At 37.0% G+C, this 7,187-nt stretch overlaps 1 long non-coding RNA gene across 2 annotated transcripts; it reads left to right on the forward strand.

The window, feature by feature from the left end:
- On the forward strand, nt 3,498–6,926 carry LOC107641906. 2 transcript variants are annotated; one of them, XR_001620503.2, is made up of 4 exons: nt 3,498–3,955; nt 4,057–4,224; nt 4,305–4,448; nt 6,891–6,926. It is a non-coding gene; the product is annotated as an uncharacterized LOC107641906 (long non-coding RNA). The 2 variants fall into 2 exon arrangements; XR_002363106.1 differs by having other exon boundaries at nt 4,057–4,204.

Consider the following 7,187-nt stretch of genomic DNA (forward strand, 5'->3'; position numbering starts at 1 on the left):
ATCAGAGCAGTCCTTCCTGTAGAGCCTGAGGAATGGACCGACTATGCTTCAATTGCATACTCTAAGCTTTTGTCATGTATTAGGTCTTGTCGGATGACGAGAATTAGAGCTTTATGCACATGACGATCTATTGATTAACGCTGTTAGTCTTGCATTGCATGATTCTTGGTATTAAGTTTGGCCGGCTTAATACTAGTGAATTATGTATATGAAAGCACTGATGGGTTATCATAGATGAAATACGAGTTGAGTAAAGCGAATCGCGGGCTTTGGGAACGTTAAAAACTATTTCTCGAGGCTATTCAGTTGTGTGTCTTGGATTTTGTTCGAGTCGACCTGTTCTTTCATGTCCTAACTTGAAGTTCTTGTTTGCTAATCCTTGAAAAATAGTTTGACTTTTCAACTCTATTCCTCTATTCATATGCATTCTTGTTTGATCTTAAGTGCATATGCTTGGTTGAACTCCTTGTTGTATCTATCTTTCTCTGTTTGAGTTCTTCTTGATTCATGTATCCTTTGACATGACTTTGAACTTGTCCTACTGCACTGTGCATTTTTACTCCGGATTTCGAGTCCATTATTAGAGAAATTGTTGATTCGGTTTTTCTCTTATTTGACAGTGATTACAGCCAGTTTTGAGACTTTTATGAAAATTGCTGTTGAATAGATGTATACTTATCTATATATGAAACTTTGAAGATTTCTTACACAGTTTGACAACTATTTAATTCTAATACCTCGCCTGTACTTTTACTGGTTTACGGAACTGCATTTTACTTTAAAATTACAATTTGACTTTCTAGTAACTTTACTATAGTTCCAATGCACATTTTCATTTGATTATGTATTTGGATATTTTTCAAAATTTTGGAAAGAAAGAATTTTTCATTTTTATCCTGGTTGAGTTTAGTTTGATAAGCTTTACTTAACTTATTTTGAATTGAGTTTGGTTTAGCATACTACATGGTTTATGCCATTGTTGTTCTTTTGAAAATATTGGACTCATAGCTTTCTTCTTATGAACGGACTCGTTCCTTCTTAAGCTTTTCACCTCTATGAATGTCATACGTGACTCTGTTTTTAACTAATCTTTTACATCTTGTAAACATTACCATTGATCTTGGTTTGTCCTCTCTTGTGGATCTCATCCTTATATAAGTTAGTTTGATTCGTTTCAAAATAGTGCATCGTTTATCCTCTCATTGTCTTTACAAGAGTTTTAGTCAAAGATTTATCCTTGAGAAGTTACAAATGATTGAGTTGTCTTTTTCTATGACTTTGTATTCTTTTGGATCAATTTAAAACTTGTTTGATGTTTCATGTCTAGTGGATCTTGTTTGAACTACTTTAATTTAAGATCCTTTCTTGTAAGGCTTGACTCCTTTTTAGTACATCTTAATCTTCTTGAATGTTCTTCTGAGATCGTGATTTCAAGAACACTTTTTGAGTCTTGTTTTGAACTTTTTAAAGAAGTTTTGAATTCTCTTTGAAGAAATATTAAACGGAATTTATTTTCGGTTGCTTGATTGAGATTGAAACCATTGTTCAATTTTGACGAAGTTAATTTAAAGTTGGCATGTGCTATTTTAAATGAGGTTTTGGAGCTTTCTTGTTTAGTGGAAACCGGTTCGTTTGTAACGCACCACTTATTTCCTTTACCAAATTGTAAGCAAATTTCTACCTCAGAATTTTTTTTCTAAAGAGAGTTTAACTCCCTCTTTCACTCTTGCTATGAATGTTATACACGCTTGTTTGAATATGAACCTTGGAAATTTTTGAACAAGCATTTGATCACTTCCAAGTTTTTATGAACTGTTTTTGGTTACGTTGTGCACCTAATTATCTTTCTAAAATATTTGAGGAAATATTTTAACTTTTAGCCAAACTTGTGTGCACCTTGTTTTTAAAATTCTACATGATCTGTTTCAACATGAAGTTGTATTATAGCAAAGTCACGTTTATACTTTTGTCACTCTCTTGAAGAATGTTTATTACTTGACTTTCTTTCAGACTGCGAAATGATTTTTTCGGAAGTTTTCGATTCTTTTATGAACAAAGCATTCGGAAGTATTTTAATCGTGCTCTTGAGTTCTGTGAGCTTTGTCTTGGGTTAGAGATATTCTTTCCTGTAAACCTCCTACTTCTTCGACTTAATTTGAATTTGTTTCGAACTAAGGCGCTGGTTCTCTTCTTATTGGTCCTATTGAATTTCTTGGATCCAAGGGTTATCTTTGAAGTTGTCAATTGATTTATTTCTAGCAAACTTCATTGCTTGAGCGTCTTTGTTTATCTGGGAATTGGATACATTCTCTTAAATCTATGAGCATTATCCTTGATATTGTTTCTCCGTTCTAAATCTTGTATCCTTCTGAGTAGACTCGAGAATTGTTTGATATCACGTGCGACTTGTAGACGCATACGTAACGCGATGCGTTAGTTCTTTAAGACGTGATATGTGTATATGGAAGGTGAAGCGGTAGGTGTGTAACATTATGATGAGTTGTGGGTGTTTTGTCCCTTGCAAACGAGCTTGCGGGTGTTATGCTTATGATTGGCTATGAGGTTGAAAAGTGCTTGACGAAGTTGGAAAGTTGAAGCCTTGAGGTTGATATGGGATTAGTGTGCGGATGTTAAGCACGTCGTTTTAACCCCATCATGTTTTATAGCCTTCGATGCCTTGCTTTACTATCACATGTTTGAACCATGTCATCTTTGCTTTGTGAACGCCTATCTTGATTTGCACCCTATTTTGGCACCTCAAGTTTTGTAAAGCTTTGAGATCATATGACCTTGTGCATTGAGCCTACCTTGTAACTTTTGCTTTGCAATCACACTCCTACCTTTACATCCTTATGCTTATGACAATCAAAGTATTTGAAAATCGTATATATGATTATATTTTGAGATATTTTTGCTTCTTCCTTAAATGTGTTCAAGGGTGAACTGTTATGGAATTTCTTTCGTTTTGAATCAATTTTCGAGGGCGAAAATTTTTATAAGGTGGGTAGAATGTAAGACCCAGAATCTTTGAAAAGTCTTTTTATGATCAAGTCTCAAATCATATAGTTATTTATAGCCTTAATTTCAGAAATTATTTTATTAAAGATAATTAAGGCAAGTTTTGATTTATTGAATTTGAGATAAGTTATGGTTATTATCCAATTTTACAATTATTGAATTATTTTCTATATTTGAATCACATAGTTGGTAGTTGTGAAATAAAAAAGATTTTTATATGATTTTAGACTAAATAATTAATATTTTAAGATATTGATATTACTATTTTGGAAAATGAAGAAAATAAATATATTATTTCTAATTATTTGGTGGGGACATTTTATTGAAAATAATTTATGAAATTGATGAGCAAATAGTATTTTTATACAACAAATAGTGTTGGATTTAAATTGGGTTTCAATTACCATAATTTCCCCAATTTCATTTGAAATTACTAAAATGCCCCTAACCCTAATTTTTGAAAATAAAACCCTAGGAAGAACGGGAGTGAGGGAGCTTAGCCGCGGGAAGAGGAGGCGCGGGTTTGACTCGTCCCCGCAGATCCGCCGTTCCGACCCGTCACCGTCGCGAGGAGGAGAAGTCCCTGTCGCCGTTCCGTGTGGCCGCGCCGTCATCGTTGTTCTCGGAGATCCACGATCAGAGGATGCCCGCGCGGGGGTGGAGGACGTTGCTGTTGTCGCCGCTGTTAAAGCTACCGCCAGCTGCGTCACCACCACGCCTTGCCTCGCCGCTGTTGACCTCTCAAGAGTCCACTGCCGCCGGAGCTCATGCCATCGCCGATTGAGCACCACAAAGAACAGCGCCGCGTGAATCAGGGAAAGGAGATGCCTTTCTGCCTCTGCTCCTGGGTTTTGGATTCTGACCAGGCGCCACTACCGCTGTGGAGTTAGTGTTGCTCTGGTCTTGCCCTGGCTCCATTTGGAACCGCTGCTGTTGGGTAAGCCTTACCCTGTTTCCGATTCTCTCTTGTTCCATCAATTCATTCCTACCTAGAAGCATTGTTGCTGACACTAGTTGTATTGAATAAAATAGTTATAGTAAGTTGCATTGTCACTGCCTTTACTGGAGATGGTTGCTGGCTCTGTTTGGAGATGTATGTTACAACTAGTATTCGTTTTGGGGACTGCTTCATCTGTTGCTGGAACTACTAATGGAACCATCGCTGAGGCTTGTGTTCTTTGGTTCGGTCAGTATTCTTTAGCTACCGTAAGTACCTCTGCCTCGAGACCTTGCCAGTTCATATCCCGTGATGTGTTTTAAGGTTTTGCTATAATATTGTTTTCTAGGATTAAGCTATCAGACCACATGTTGCGCGTAAGGGTTGTAATTGCTGCCGCGAATGTGAACAAAGCTGTGATGCGAGCTGCCGGTAACTTCAGGTTGATAGAGACTTACGGTGGCGCGTTTGAGTTATGGAATTGCGTTTTGAGGTAGGGGCGCTTTCCAAAAACTATGCTTTATGTATTGGAATTATTACATATGGATAATGTTGTGAGAAAATGTGTATTTGGTGATTGTATCGGCCTTATGTATAATTTGATTGTATCGGATGATTATGAATGTTTGTTTGGCTGAATTGTTGTGCGGCTTTGTGAAATGTAATCTTTGGAAGTTGATTCTTTAAAGATTTGAAATGAGTTTAATCCGTTGAGGATTGGTTTGAATTGAGTCAATTATTTGGATGATGTGAAAGATAGAACACTTTTGAATTCAGCCTGGTTTACTTTAATTGACTTGGTTTCGGACAAATGATTTATTGCTGAATCGATTCTTTAAAGCTTTGGAAATGAGTTAAATCGATTGATATTGAGTTGATTTTGAAATAGTATCCTTGAGATATGCCACTGAGGCGATTGTTGGATTTAACTTGATTTGAATTGATTTCTGATTTTGTGTTGTTGAAAAAGAATGAGGAACGGTTTAGTTGGGACCTGAACCGGGTGGCAAAAGTCCAAGTTTTAGGGGAGGTGCTGCCGAAATTTTTATAAAATCATAGTCTTGTTTGAAAGGTTATTTAAAAGGTTTGGATTTGAGAAATTGTATTATTTGATTTATTAAGAGGATATTTATGCTTTCCAGCTTAATTTATTTGATGAACCTTATACGTTGAGTTCGGCTTATTTAGAACTGAACTATTTTTACCGTTTGAATCACTGAAGGAAATAATGATGCTCTAATATTGATTTCAATATAAAAAGGAGTTTTTAGTGATTTTTAAAGGAACCTAGACTTTTGATTGAGTAATCAAGTTTGAGGCATTTTGGAAGAGTTGGAAAAATGGGTTCCAAAAAGAAATCTGAAAGCGGTTTGATTCAAATGAACCGGTTCCATTTCAAATGAGTTGATTTTTGGACCGGGTTGGAACTTGTGATTTTGTATGGTTCAGTTTCATAATAAATTCAATTTTATTTACGTGAACCGAGAATCTATGATTTTAAGAGTTTCAATGAATTTTAAGGAATTGATTTAAGTTGACCTTCCCCTAAAGACTTTGGACTCTGCCGAAAGACTTTTGTTATGAAATTCCACCGCTGGGTGGGTGATTTTGGATACTTTGAAGTAAATCCTTAACTTGCCATGGTTTTGGAAGTTTTGGAAAGAGAATGCCGAGAGTGGCTTTGTTTTCAAAAGGAGACTCACTTTGAGTAAATTTGGCTTATGAGCCTGAGATGATTTGAGAAAATGAGATCTTTAAAGCCAAGGCTGAAAAGAGTTAAAATTTGATTTCAGAGTGAAACGGCTTGAGAAAAGTAATTTATGGCTTAAATTCCAGTTTTATGAATTTAATGATGTTGAACGGTGGAAGTGCTGTTTTGTTATGGGCCGGAATAGCTGTGTATGATTATGAATATTGGCTGGTTTTGGATTGAACCGTGAGTCGGAATGGCTGTGTATGATATTGATTTATGGCTGAATGCCGAATGAGTTATGGGTCGTATGGCTGACTATGAATTTTGAATTTAAGCCGGATGGCTGAGATGGATGTTGATCCATGGCTGGAACTGAATGAATATATGTTTGAGATACCTGGGTAGTAGCAAGGGTTGTGGTTCGTCCCACTTGCTCCAGGTCAGAGACTGTGACGCCTGGGTAGTAGCGGTAGTAGTGGTGATTCCACTAGCTCCAGGTTGAGCTGTTAAACACCCGCCTGGGTAGTAGCCGCAGTAGTGGTTATTCCACTGGTTCTGGGTTGAGCGGGTAGTAGCAATGGGGTTGTAGCTCAAACCAACTTGCTCCGCGATGGGTGTTTCTGTCCATGGTTAGCTACCAGGACGTGTCGGGTTGGCTATATAACCGACAGATGATATCATCAGCCACTAGGGACAGGCATGCATCATATGCATCTATGTGACATTGTTTGGGTGTGCATATTGTAATTGGTTTGCCTTTGTGATTAACTGCTAATTGTTCTACTTGCTGTAACTGTTTGTTGGTGCTTGAACTTCCAATCTGTGTTTGCAATTGGGATTCTGTTGGATTGTGGTGATCTGGTTGATGGTTGGATTGTTTGGGCCTAGGGCCGTGGTTGGATTGTTTGGGCCTAGGGCCGTGGTTGGATTGAGATGGACCGATGGTTGGTTTCGGTTTTGTGTTTCTGATTTGGAAAAATATGAAAGGCTCTTTTGGTTCAACACAGATAAACCTTTTTGAAAGGCTTTTCGTGTTTTTGAGAATTGAACGGTTCCTCTTTCAGAAAAGATTTCCGACTTTACCTTATTGAAAACTGTTGTTTTTGAAAAGAGGCATAAGACAGTTATTAATCACTGGTGCGGTTATCTTCATGTATCCTATTACAGTAATTCCCAAAAACCCTCTAATGAGAATCCTTTCGAGGATGATGTTCTCACCCCCCTACATTTTTCCCCTTTCAGGATATGGGCGCAGAAGTTACGAAGAGCTTATTTAATTGTTGTTGTGATGCTCTGTATTGTTTTAGTTATGGTTTATTGTACCCTCGCCTTTATCTTGGTATAATCTGTAAGAGGGATAGGAATTGTATTGGGTAATGCTTGTAATATTATTTATATATATAACGAAAGTATTTTTGGGAGCGGCATCACGGTTTAAAGTTTTAAACAGGCTCATATTTTAGTATTAAATAATATAAAAGTCGTCGTAATATCCGAACTATCAGAGTTGCGCAGTCGGAAGTGTGAGCTTTGGTAGTT

This window comes from Arachis ipaensis, chromosome B05, assembly GCF_000816755.2.
Source record: "Arachis ipaensis cultivar K30076 chromosome B05, Araip1.1, whole genome shotgun sequence".
Taxonomy (NCBI): Eukaryota; Viridiplantae; Streptophyta; class Magnoliopsida; order Fabales; family Fabaceae; genus Arachis; species Arachis ipaensis.